Source organism: Ceratotherium simum, chromosome 3 (assembly GCF_057802395.1).
Source record: "Ceratotherium simum simum isolate JZ-2026a chromosome 3, ASM5780239v1, whole genome shotgun sequence".
In the NCBI taxonomy this organism is placed as follows: domain Eukaryota; kingdom Metazoa; phylum Chordata; class Mammalia; order Perissodactyla; family Rhinocerotidae; genus Ceratotherium; species Ceratotherium simum.
Window position 1 is genome coordinate 93,297,033 of NC_141902.1, and position 13,504 is coordinate 93,310,536.

A 13,504-nucleotide genomic window follows, 5' to 3' on the forward strand; every position below is an offset into this window, starting at 1 on the left:
GATCCCCCCTCCTAATAAAAGAGCACAGAGTCCTGCTCTGACTTTAACTTTGTAAAATAAATCTCTGGACAATTATGGGTGAGGTCCAGAAACAAATTTGGAAGATTTTAAAATACTATTTAATTTCATGAAATTTTCTCTCAGGTTGCTTAAGTCAACCCTAAAAATTCCTAATAAAACTAGAGATCCAAAGTTGGAGCAAGGGGAAATAATTGAAAGACAATAAAAAGAACCAGCGGCGACATTATTGGGTTGGCAGCAGATTCCCAGCACATGAAGGTTTCTCCCTGTTTGCTGAGGTCATTTATTATGACTGTCTCATTGCCTGGTCAGGTCACTTAACTTCTCTGAGCCTCAGTTTCGTCATCGGCAAATGGGGATAATAACAACACCTACTTGTAGTAGTTATTAGGATTAAATAAACTTACATAGATAAAATGCTTAGCACCCATAGAAGAAAACTGCTGGTGGTGTTAATATCATCCATTCATTTACATCCACTCCACACCAGTTTACTGAGCTCCTATGACATGCCAGGCATGATCAGGGATGGCCAAGAGGGTGCATTGCATTCCTGAGAGGACCTCAGTCCACTGGGGGGGTCAGGAAGATGGATGTGTAAACAGGTCATTTTGGGATACAGTGGACATGGCTGGAGGAAGGGTTGGTTAGTACAGTCTCTTTGGAAGGCAATTTGGTAGTGTTGGGGAAGAGGGAGAATCCCCCTCTGCCCTTTCCCTTAAGGTTCTTATGGCTGGCCAAATAATTAAAAGACAGTTTAGCAGGAGAAAATAATACCAAGTTTAATAACGTGTATACATGGGAGAAACCAGGGAAACTGAGTTTCTCAACACAATAGCGGCAATTCTCATCTTAAATACCATCTTCAGCTAAAGACAAAGGAGGATGTTGGGGGTGGGGAGGGAGACAGAAATTACAGTAATCAAGGGTATGTGGATTTAAGTCCTCTCCTTCCATACTGATGAGTTTCCACAGATAAGGCCATCCCCCCCTCTTCCCAATACAGAGAGGGAGATACCTTTACAAATGGAGATTTCCCTTATAAATGTAAATGTTTGTCTGGCAACTCTTTGCAGGGCCATCTGGAGAATGCGGCCTGGGAGAGACAGAATTTTTGATAAGATGGGCTTTTTGGTGCCTTTCCTATTGTAACATCTATTTTACATTATATTACAGCCATCATATGATAGTGGCTCCCTCCTGAAACAAGTCTTCTATGTTAAATTCTTTAGGCAGTTTGGGGGAGGTCAAATGTCCATCAGTGAAAATAACCAAGGTAAAGAGATACATTTCAGGGTGGTCAATTTTGATCTCCCACAGTAGCATCCATCCTTTTGTAAAATGCACAAATTCTTTCATCCAGCAATTCCACTTTGAGGACTGACACCATAGAAATACTCACCAAATTAAACAGAGACGTAAGTGCAAGGTGTTCGCTGCAGCATGGATTGTGATAGAGAAAAATTAGTACTGACCTAAATGTCCATTGTCCTTCATATCAAGAATGAGGTAGATCTATATTTGCTGATATAGAAAAATGTATTGTGATATAAGTGAAAATAAAAAGTTGCAGAGAAATATCCCATCTTAATGTACACACATATATATGAAAAACTGAAGGCATCTAAACCAAAGAGTGTATGGGGGGTAGGATGATGGCAGACTCTCAGTTTCTAGTTTATAGAATTCTGGGGTATTTGAATATTATATAACAAGCATCTATTACTTTTGTAACCAGAAAAGAACAATCAAAATATATATTTTTTAATAATTTTTAAAGCAAATCGTCACAGTAACTTCTGTGCTGTACAGAGTGTCCCACGTCCCAGCACAATTCACCCCGGCGGCTTCCTTCAGATTGAGGCTTCTCTCGCATTCTTTCCGTCGTGCGGGAAGTGAGGGGTTAAAGAGGCTGGGGGAGGGGAAGAGGAAGTGAGGTAGGAGCAGGAGGGCGCGGGGCGGGGAAACTGGGCTGCAGTGCGGGCTGGAGGCTGCCGCCTCCAGGTGCTCGGGCAAGGCCGAGGGATTGTTCTTGGCGACGCAGAAGGACGAAAGAGCAGAACATAACGTAAAGTTGGGTGGAGATTAGCACAAGACGTGAGACCTAGAGCAGCGGTTCTCAAATGTGGTCCACCTGCCCTGAAGGAGGAGGGGAGGGGTATCTGCGAGGTCAAAACTGTTTCCATAATAATACTAAGGCCTAATAATGCCTTTCTCACTGTGTTAACATTCGCCCAAGTGGTGCAAAAGCAACAGTGGGGAAAACAGCAGGCCCCTTACCGTGAGTCATGACGGAGGCACCAAACCAGACCGGTAGTGATTTTATTGCTCATCACCATGCACTCTCCGTCTTTTAAAAAAAAAGTCTATTAATAAGGTCTCCTTGGGTATACATCTTTCTAATATTCTATGTAATGAAAATGGGAAGTCCGAATAAAGCCCATGTGCCGCAGACACAAGTAAGACGGTGTCTCCGTGGAAGGCACTTCAGCTTATTCGGGCTGTGAGCTGAAGCGGCCGCTTTTTTCATAGAACACCGTTGTAACTGGAGAGATCAACTGGTAGAGAACCCGTAGTTATTCAGACTTGAATATTTGGCAGATATTTCCTCAAAAATGAATGAAATGAGCCAGTCACTTCAAGAAAATAACTGACATTATTTTTTCCAATGATAAAATTCGAGGTTTCAAGGGAAATCTAAAATTTTCAAAAACTTGTATATACCACCCTGAGCTTGAGAGCTTCCCAGTTCTTAAAGATGTTTCTAATGAGATTAGTGGTATTACCAGATGTGATTTTTTTCATATTGTGTAATGAAATGTGTCGACTTTTGGAAGATCTGCATGCCTCAGTGATCCAATATTTTCCAAATGACCAATGCGTGATGTTAAGTTGTGCACAGGTAAAAGATCTATTCAAGAAAGGGTTTGAATGTAGCGGAGTAGGAAAGACGCACTGATGTTGTTTCAGATTCCACATTGCAGTTAACCTTTGAGAAACTATCACTTGTACATTTTGTTATAGTAAAAGAATACCCTGGATGGGGCCTAACCCAGTCCCTGTGACCAGGAAACCGGGGCTGGCCAGTGGTGCGCCCGTCAGAGGCACCTGGACGTCCAGAAAATAAAGACCACCTAGGCCTCCGCTCAGCTCAGACCATGCAGGTCAAGGTACCCCTGGTGCTTAGGGTGCCCACCATGCCCACATACATACCCCCAGGCCCGGACCATGGTGCAGGCCTGGTACATGAACGAGTCCCAGGACAACTCCAGGTGGCCCCATGATCCAGAGACCCCACTGCCCAGTCTGGCTGGAGCAGCTGTGCCAGCTCAGAGTCCTTTACTGGAAGCTGACAAATATGAGAATGATCCAGAATTAGAACAGATCTGAAAAGAGAAACTACTCCTGGATGGACATAATAACCATATGCAAAGATAAACTGCCAAATTATGAGTAAAAGATTAAGAGGTTTTATGAGGAACATTTACGCTTGGATGTAAAATTTGCTACATCTAGGATGGTAGTGGATACTTGAATGTAAGCAATCAAGAGGAGTAGTGGATCCGGATTTTCATGGAGAAAGGAGACGTGATAACTCTTCTTGCAGGAATTTATCACTGCTTCACGCTGGATGAAAAGAACTACGTGACACCTCGTGACTGTTTGTGGGAGAACCAATGTGGACCGCGTACAGCTGGCCAGCTGACCGTTTCTACACTCAAGGACAGTATGTGAAATTTTTGGCATAGACAACATAGTGGTGCTCCCAGGGACCTAACACTCTCTTTGTAAAGATCCTAAACATGATAACTGAGCAGAAAATAAATCATTTTCTCTTTGCTTTTATATTGTAGCTTGAAGCTAGATTATCTTTCTTTTGCAAGATTGTTTGATCAGAATATTTTTTAATGAAAGGAGATATAAAGCTGATTTGTACATGGAAGCAACTGTGGAATTGTGGACAAATCACATTTTCTGTAACTCAATCAAGATCAGTGGTTCAGACACGCATTCAACTTTAACCCAAATGAAAGTTTTATCTCCTGAAATATAATGCTTAGATGCTCTATCTGGACGTGATTCTTAGACTTTAAACCAGTTTGTCAGTCAATGCCATGCCTGCCTTATAAGAAGGTTGTGGTATAAGAAATATATTAGGTCTTTGTCCATGATTCCTGGCACAGAGCTCCTGAAACCCTTGGAATTTCCCAAGAGGTAGGAGTGTCCTTTGTTATTCGTAAGCAGTCCCTTTGAGCATCCCTGTTCCCCTGGGACAGAAGCTCCTGTGCTCAGGACCCTTCTGGACCTCATTCTATGTACTTCTTCATGTGGCTGTTCATCTGTATCCTTTATAATAAATCGGCAAATGCAAATCAAACTTTCCCTGAGTTTTGTGAGCTGTTCTAGTCAACTATGGGACCCGAAGAGGGAGTCATAGGAACCCCCAATTTATAGCCAGTCAGTCAGACATACAATTGTCCTGGATTTGCAGTTGGCATCAGTCTTATGGGACTGAGACTTTAACCTGTAGGATCTGATGCTAATGCCAGGTAGATTGAATTAGATTGTAGGACATTCACTCCTGCTGAGAATTGGAGAATTGCTTGGTGTAGGAAAACAAACTAGAAAGGTGTAATGGTAGATAACTAACCATATAGGACGCTTTTTTCTCCCAAAATTATGCCTCGGCATGAGGAATAGTAAGGGGGAAGAGGTCTCATATTAGGGGCACTCTCAGTTGCTTATGCCACTTGCCTTATTCAAAATAAAGTAACTGCCTTAATTTAAATTAAAAAAAAAAAAAGGCCACCTGTGTCTGGTCCCCTCCTGCTGCAGTGAAACCTCGGATCCCTCGGACTTTGCACGCTGACTCTGATTCTGTCCACTGCGTGTGCTTGTTTTCCTCACCTCATTCTTTTTGTATTCGTGCTTAACTACAGTGGGAGAGAATAGCTGTAAACAGCTTTAATTGAATCATACTTATAGAAACCTATTTTCTTATACTCCACGTTATGCTTTTGGCATTGTTGTTCTTGAAAAATGGTCTTTGATAATGGGTGAAAAAAGAGAATATCCTCAATATCTGAAAAAGCTATTAAAACATTCCTTTTGGGGCCGGCCTGGTGGCGCAAGTGGTTAAGTGCACGCACCGCTGCGGCGGCCCTGGGTTTGCCGGTTCCAATCCTGGGCGCGCACCGACACACTGCTTGGCAAGCCATGCTGTGGCGGCGTCCCATATAAAGTGGAGGAAGATGGGCACGGTTGTTAGCCCAGGGCCAGTCTTCCTCAGCGGAAAAAGAGGAGGATTGGCAGATGTTAGCACAGGGCTGGTCTCCTCACAAGAAAAAAAAAAAAAAACACCACTCCTTTCTTTTCCGTTTCCAATTACATGCCTGTGTGAGGCTGGATTTTCTTTATATACATCAACCAAACCAACCTACAGCAACAGACTGGATGCAGAAGCGGGCATGAGAATCCAGCTACTTCCATTAAGTCAGATATGAAGAGATCTGCAAAAATGTAAACAAAGCAACTCTTCTCACTAAGTTTTTTATTTTGGAAAACGTAGTTATTTTTAAATGAATGAATAAATATTTTTTGTTGTTGTTGTTGTTGAGGAAGATTAGCTCTGAGCTAACCTCTGTGCCAGTCTTCCTCTATTTTGTATAAGGGTCACTGCCAAGCATGGCTGACGAGTGGTATAGGTCCGTGCCCAGAATCCAAACGCACAGACCCAGGCCGCCAAAGTGGAGTGCGCTGGACTTAACTGCTATGCCATGGGGCCAGCCCTGAATAAATTTTTTTTAATTTCTGTTTTAACTTTTAATTCCGTAAATATGGTTTGATGTAACCCATACAAATGAAAGCTCTTTGGAGTCTTCAACAACTTCTAAGAGTGCAAAGAGATCCTAACACCAAAAAGTTTGAGAACCATCCTAGAAGAAAGCACTAGCAGCTCAACAAAAATGGGGGCCACGTTATCAGACACAAGAAACTTACCATTTGTGCAATAATACTATATCACATATAGTCCATATTAAATTGTCCCAATAATTCCTTTAAATTCAGGGAGGGAGTCCAGGATGCAGAGTCTAATCAAGGGTTGTGCATTGCATTTGGTTGTCTTGTCTCATTAGCTTTCTTTAATCTAAGGCAATACCCTGTTTTTTGAGGGGTGGATGGGTGGAAGGTATTTGTAACCTTGTTATTTTTGAAGAATCCAGGGCAGCTGTTTTGTTGAATGTCCTAACAGTTGCATTGTTTCTTTTGTCTGGTAGTTTCCTTACCATTAGATTTGAGTTAAACTTTTTTAGCAGGAATATTACACAGACTGTGTCATTCCCATTGCATCACCTTAGGAAGCCCCTGATGTCAGTGTGTCCTGTATTAGTTATGCCTAACTAGGTTTGGGGACTCTCTTCTTGATGGTGACTTTATATTTCATTGTACTAGGTCTATATGCTATATCTTCTTTGGCGCTTATTGACTCTTCCTTTGTGGTTCAGTATGTGGTCAGATTTGTCAAATGTGGTCGAATGTGTTCTTGAAAACAAGAAATATATCTCGCTAATTGTAAGATGCTGAGTTCCGCATCTCCCCCTTAGAGCATGCTTGTCAATTGTTCTTCAAACAACGAAAGGTTCTGCAAACCTGTATTCTTATAAGTTTTTATAAGCTTGATCTATTAGTTTCTGGGAGAGGTGTTAGGATCTCCCCATGTGGCTGTGGATGTGTCCTTTCTCTTTGTAATTCCATCCATTTGTGCTGTATATATTTTGAAGCTATGTTGTTAAGTGTTAGATTCATGTCTGTTATATTTTACTAGTGAATTATTCCTTCTATCGTTAATAGTAATGATTGTCCTTATACCTAATATTGCTTTTTGCTTTAGAATTTATTTTATAGTATATTATATTGAGACATCAGCTTTATTTTGGTTGGTATTTGCCTGATATATATTTTTTGATGGCTTTTACTTTCCGTTTTTCTGTCACCATGTTTTACATGTATCCACAAGTAGCTGAATTTTGTTTTTGTAACATACTTTGAAAGTCCCTGTCTTTTAATAGATACATTTAAACTATTCACATTTATAGGGATTACTGAGAATTTTTTACTTATTTCTATCACTTCATTTTGCATATTGTATTTGCTGTGTTTTTCTTTTACTTTTTTCCTCAAGTTTTATTGAGCTATAATTGACATATAGCACTGTATTAATTTAAGGTGGACAGCATAATGATTTGAGTAACTCTTGCTTCTTTTCCCATCCTTTTTAGTTTTCTATTGCTCAATCAAGATTTCTTTAATCTCCTCCACCCCCTTTAATGGTTTGGAAATTATACATTCTATTTCTACTCATTTAGAAATTAAATTCTTGACTTTACAAAGTTTAAAACTCATTATTTTCTTTATCCGTCTTAAAAACATGAGGAACTTAGATGATTTCTCTCCAATTTCTCCTCTCCTATATTCCATGTTATTATTCTATAGTATTTTAGTTCCACTGGGTTTTCTGAGCCCTACTTTTTTGTCAAATAGATTCATCAACGTGTTTGCCAGTTTCATAGCTCAGTGCTGTGATCCGCATTCCACGTCTACTTCCTGGGTCAGGTTCCTAATAACTGAAGGGCGTGACTGAACAGGTCTTCCAACAAAGGTCTGGGCATAATTAACTTCCTCTGTCTCACATTTTAATTTTACCCTCACTTTTTTTTTTTTTTTACTTTTTACTGAAGTAGAATATATATATACACATACATAGAAAAGTACACAAATTATTAGTGTACAATTTACGAATGTTCGCCCAATCACTACCCGGATCAGGAAACGTAACATCACAGCACCCCCAAAACCTCCTCAAGCTGCCTCCTGAGCGCTGTCTTTCTCAACTTCCCCAAAAGTAACCACTATCCTACCTTCTACTAAAATGGACTGGCTTTGCCTGTTTTTGTTTTTATGTCGATGGGATCAGTCATACAGTATGGATTCTGGTGTCTTACTTCTTCTCAACGTCATATTTGTGAAATTCATCCATGTTTTTGCTTGTAGCTGTAATTTATTAATTCTACTGCTATATAAAATTCCATTTTATGAATCTGTTGCAATTCATCTCTCCATTCTGCTATTGATGGACATCTGGGTTGTTTCTAGTTTTTGGCTATTACTCATGATGCTTCTGTGAATGTCCTGGCTCTTGCCTTTTGCTGCACATATGTATGAAATTCTGTTGCTTAGGAGTGAATTACTGGGTCATAGGGAACACACAGAAGTGTTCAGCTTTAACAGACGCTGCCAAACGATTTTCCAAGTGATTGTCTAATTTATACTCTACCAGCAATGCCTGAGAGGTGCGGTTTCTCTGCATCTTCTCTCATGCTTGGCACTGTCATTCTTTTCAGTTTTAGTCATTCTCTTGGGTGTATAGCGGCATCTCACGGTAATTTTAATTTCATTTCCCTGGAGACTAATGAGATGGAGCTCTTTTTCATATGCTTATTTCCATTTGAATATTCTCTTTTGTGAAGTGCCTGTTTCAAGTCTTCTGTCTATTTTCCATCAGATTGTCTGCCTGTTTGTGATTTGCAGGAGTTCGATATACATTCTGGTATCCTTTTTGGATATATGTATTGCAAATGTCCTCTCCTACTCAATGGCTTGCCTTCTCATTCTCTTGTTATATCTTTTGACGCTCAAAAATTATTAATTTTGGGGCTGGCCTGGTGGCGCAAGTGGTTAGGTGCGTGCACTCTGCTGCGGCGGCCCGGGGTTCGCCGGCTCGGATCCCGGGCACGCACCGATGCACTGCTTGGCAAGCCATGCTGTGGCGGCATCCCATATAAAGTGAAGGAAGATGGGCATGGATGTTAGCTCAGGGCCAGTCTTCCTCAGCAAAAAAAGAGGAGGATTGACAGATGTTAGCACAGGGCTGATCTCCTCACGAGAAAAAAAAACATGATAATCTTAATTTTAATTTAGTCCAATGTATTGACTTTTTATGGTTTCGGTTTGTGTCCTGTTTGATAAATCTTTTCCTACCCCAAGATTGTGAAGATATTCTCCAATAGTATCTTGAAGCTTTATTGTTTTACCTTTCACATTGATACCTATAATTCACCTGGAGTTGATTTTTGATACACCCTTATTTCAGATAGGTTAAAATGTGAAAAACCAAATGTATCCAAGAATTGATAAAATATGGTTACTTTTTAACTGTCGTTTTTTTACTTAATGCTTTGCGGCATTTTTCTCTGCTATTAAACATTCTTCTACAAGATGTTTTTTTTAATAGCCACCTAATAGTCATCATGTGCCTCCCCCTAGAGCAGGGGCTCTGGAATGAGGCAAGCCTGATTAATATCCTGTCTTCTCCACCTACATCACCTTCACACCATGTTGTGTAACTTTCAACAAGTTGTTTAAACACTCTGGGCTTTAGCCCTACTGGGAGGTGCCTAGGTCTGGAACTGAGTTGGATACATAGTTGGATTTCAGTCCCTAGTTAATAATTAAAGCATTACATCAACTGAAACAGTGGATCATTAACTCAAGAGCAGTGTTATTTATTCATTAGTCTCCCACAGACCTGGGATAGGCCATATTTTGTGAGTCCACAGTTTGATTGCATGTGTCTAAGAACAATAAAACTACATTAAAATGAATGCCCTGTGGTAGTTGAAAGCTGACGTCAGGGTTGGCAGAATGAAGGAGTGGCATTTGAACCACTTAATCATATTCCCTTATCAGATGTCAGATTATTCTTTATCTCGTAGAGGTAGTGGTTAAGAAAGGATTCCACCCTTGTCTTAGCTGGTTGCCTTGGGTGAGAATTGCTTAATTTCTCTGTGGCCCACTTTATCATCTGTAAAATAGGTAGAGTAAAAGTTAGATACCCACCTCATGGTGATGGTTAAATGAATACTTACCTGAGGGAGGGTGTGACAAGTATTAAGTGATTGATAATGGCCACCATTATTCTCACCCTGGGTGGGGTATAGACCAGTGTGATTTGGACACATGAGGCTGTTCACTGCAATACTGAAGTGGGGAAACCCAAAAGGCTGGAATGGGACCTGGGTCCTGTTTATCTGGGCAGATGAGGAACACTGAAACAAAATTCCCAACCTCAGCTTGTCCAGTGAGGTACTGGTAAATGTTTTTAACAGCCAGCTCTATGTGTGTGTGTGTGTGTGTGTGTGTGTGTGTGTGTGTGTGTGTGTGTGTGGCTGTGTGCTGATTTCCTGAGGTAAATACTTCGCCATGGCTGATTTCAAACTACCAAAGTAACATCACTGAACACAGAGTTGTACAGTATTTCCATTCTATGGTATTTCCACCATATAGATACAATGGATGTGAATATCCTCAAGAGAAAAGAGAGTAGGAAAATATAGTAAAATAAATAGGAAGTGATAAGTTTTGAGTCTTTTAATATAATTTTTACTTAATTGTAAGTTTATATAACTTAATTTTTAATAATGGCTCTATTTAACAACTGGCTTGTAAAATTCCTGAAAATTTAACAATTTAGTCTCATAAGCCTATATAAGCTGTCTCCAACCACGACTGAATTAGTTCTCGCGAGTCCTCATTTGGAGCCTGTAATCCTGGACAAAGAGTAGCATTCATGTTTAGTTCAGGCTCTGGCAACCGGCCAGTGCTAAGTAAGGACAGGTTCAGTACACCTCTAAGGACTAGTGCCAGTTCCCCTGGTAGCTGTGTCCTCTCCCCCAGGACACAGCCCAAAAGGTGACCTTTTCCTTCCCTGGCTCTAAGCTGTTTATCATTCTGATCTGCCAGCACCTCCCCCCACTTCTGGATAGACTATCACGAGAATGCCCAGGACGTGCACGGAGGGCATTCAGCCACTTGCTGAGCTCATGTCTGGTGCTCACAAGGTCATCCAGATGGCCAGAAGGTGAACAGCAGCCTTGGGAAGGAGCCACCTGCTCCTTGGCTCTCAGCCCCATGACCTCTGTATTTGGGGGTTGGGAATGCCATTGGCAAATAGACCCCACTAGTCCACTGCCCTCATGTGTTTCAAAACATGGATCCAAACTACCATTTCTTAGTTTAACCTCATGTCTCCCCATTGCTTCTCTACCCCTGCAAATAACAGAGATGGTCATAACAGACTCCATGCACTGGGTGCTTGCTCTAGAATTATCCCACTTAAGCCTCATAACAACCCTAGGAAGTAGATACTCTCCTTATCCCAGTTCTGTGGATGAGAAATCCAGGACTTGGGGTGGTGTGCTAACCTACCCACAGTCGTATGGGGAGGACGCAGTATTTTTCCTTCCTCCCTCAACTGTCTTCCTTCACGTGGTATCCTCAGTTCATGCAGGATTATTTTGCATTTTTCAACATGTTGCTTACTACTGAGTGTTCTCATCACTGACACGGTTGTGGAAGCCATGGGTCTGAAAAGATGGCTCAAGGAGAGAGTGTGCTGTCAGGATGGAGGAGGGGAGGAGAGGAGGGATCATTGATGAGATCCTGGGGGACACTACCACCTAAGGACCTAAGGGCCCCTGAGGAAGAGGAGACCCAGAAGGCCTGTCACAGAAGGTGCGACACGTCCAGGGGATGGTCTGCAGTGGGGAAGCTACAAAGTGGACAAGTAAATGAGCACCAAAAGGTGTCCCGTGGATTTAGCAATCCAGAGGCCATCAGTGACCTTGGTGGCAGCCTTGTTTTATTTCTTTACCAGGTGGTGAGGAGGCTGGAGCAAGGAAGGCAGGAACCCAAGAGCAGTGGGTTGAAGGAAGGCTGGGAGGTAGCAAAGTCGGGTCAGCCGGTGTAGACTTCTCTTCCAAGAATAAGAAAGCAGGAGATGCTACATGGAAGGATGGCTTTTGGGATTTGGGTTTTAGGTTTTTGTTGTTATTTTTTTTTAAACTGGGAATATCCTTAGCAAATTTATATGCTGAGGAAAAGTAGTTGGCAGAGGTGAGGCTGAAGATGCCAGTGAGAGAGGAGGGTAAAGGCAAGAGGTGGCTGAGACCACACCCTGAGGGGTCCAAGCTACAGACTGGAGAACACCCACCTCCTCCCCTGGGGAGGAGGGAGCTGTGATGGGTGCTGCATAGTGGCCTCTATTTCCCCTGACAAGTAGGAGACAGAGAGTGAGGGGGATGAAGAGTTGGGGGCACTGAGGAGAGTGGTAGACTTTGCATCAACCAGTCTGGGAGAGCAGGAGAAGGAGGATGCCAAGAGACACAGCTGAAGGAGGAAGTAATACACGTGCAGTGGGACAGGCCCCCACGATGTCATTGTCCCAGCAGCTATAGACTGAGACTTCTTTGTGAATGCTGGTTACGTCTATAGCCCCTAAGTTCATTAAGCTCATTCATCATCTCCTTTCTTACTGCCTTCACCACCAGGAGGTGACACTCTCAGGTTCTAAGGACACCTTATCATGGCCCCCCAGTAAAAACTGCATGAGGGTATCTCTGGATTTCTTTCCACCACATAGGTTCCAAGATGCAGTTGGCTGTCCGCAACCTGGAAAAGGGCTCTCACCAAACACGGAATCAGCCAGCGCCTTGATCTTGGACCACCCAGCCTCCAGAACCATGAGAAATAAACGTTGTTTAAGCCATTCATTCTATGGTAATTTGTTATAGCAGCCTGAGCTAACTAAAAAAACATGCATAGTAATTCCATGTGCAGAATGAGGAAGTTAGTTGTTTTGCCCAGAGCAGAGCAGGACTTCCAGCTCCAGGTCAGCAATCTTTCCACTGCGTCACGGGAGGTACCACCAGGTGCTGTGGCCTCCTGAGGTCACCCTTCACTTGATCAAATAGAAAATACGTGCCTGGAACTGGCCTCCCTGGACTCAGCTCAGTTGTAGGAATTCATTGCAAGCCTTGGCCCTTTTCCTTTGAACCAGATTTACCTCTTCAATAATTTAGACCTGAGTTTCATTAGGAGGCAGACAGGTTTCCTCTCTGATCTAGGGTAGTGGTCATACAGAGCCCACCTGGAAGGAATTCTGTGTTCAATTAGCCAGGTCTGCCAAGGCAAGGCAGGGGGAGAGTTAAGACCTGTGTGCTAAATATTTGCCCAAGCTGGTAGGAGGTGGGGTGGGTGATAATCATAAGGATTAGTTTTGTAGAAAAGCTTGGAAAAGGATGAGATTAAAGATTCTACAGAAGACTTGGTGTTTCAGTCTCCTCGCTGAGTAGTTTAGAGGGGCATGGCTGCTGACTGAGAATGTTTGTGTCTATTTGGGGGAGTCGTGGCAGGGGGTATGCAGAAGGGAAAAGGACAAGCAGCAGCTCTTGGATTGTGTCCGCCCCCACCCAGTTGAATCCCAAGCACAGTGAGCAAGGCAGTTACCAAGACTCCCGGGCAGGCTGCCTCTTGGCACCCAGACCTGAAAAAATTGGAGGCCCAGAGCCTGTTGAAATAGCCTGGCAGAAGGAATGCTGAGTTTGTCTTCCCACCAGAGGCACAGGAGGTACTACATGCAGCCTAG

The 13,504-nt window shown here is 42.4% G+C and overlaps 1 pseudogene; it reads left to right on the plus strand.

Moving 5' to 3' along the window:
- The first annotated feature begins 2,043 nt into the window (after positions 1–2,043).
- On the plus strand, positions 2,044–4,380 carry LOC147917689 (acireductone dioxygenase pseudogene; annotated as a pseudogene).
- The last annotated feature ends 9,124 nt before the right edge of the window (positions 4,381–13,504 follow it).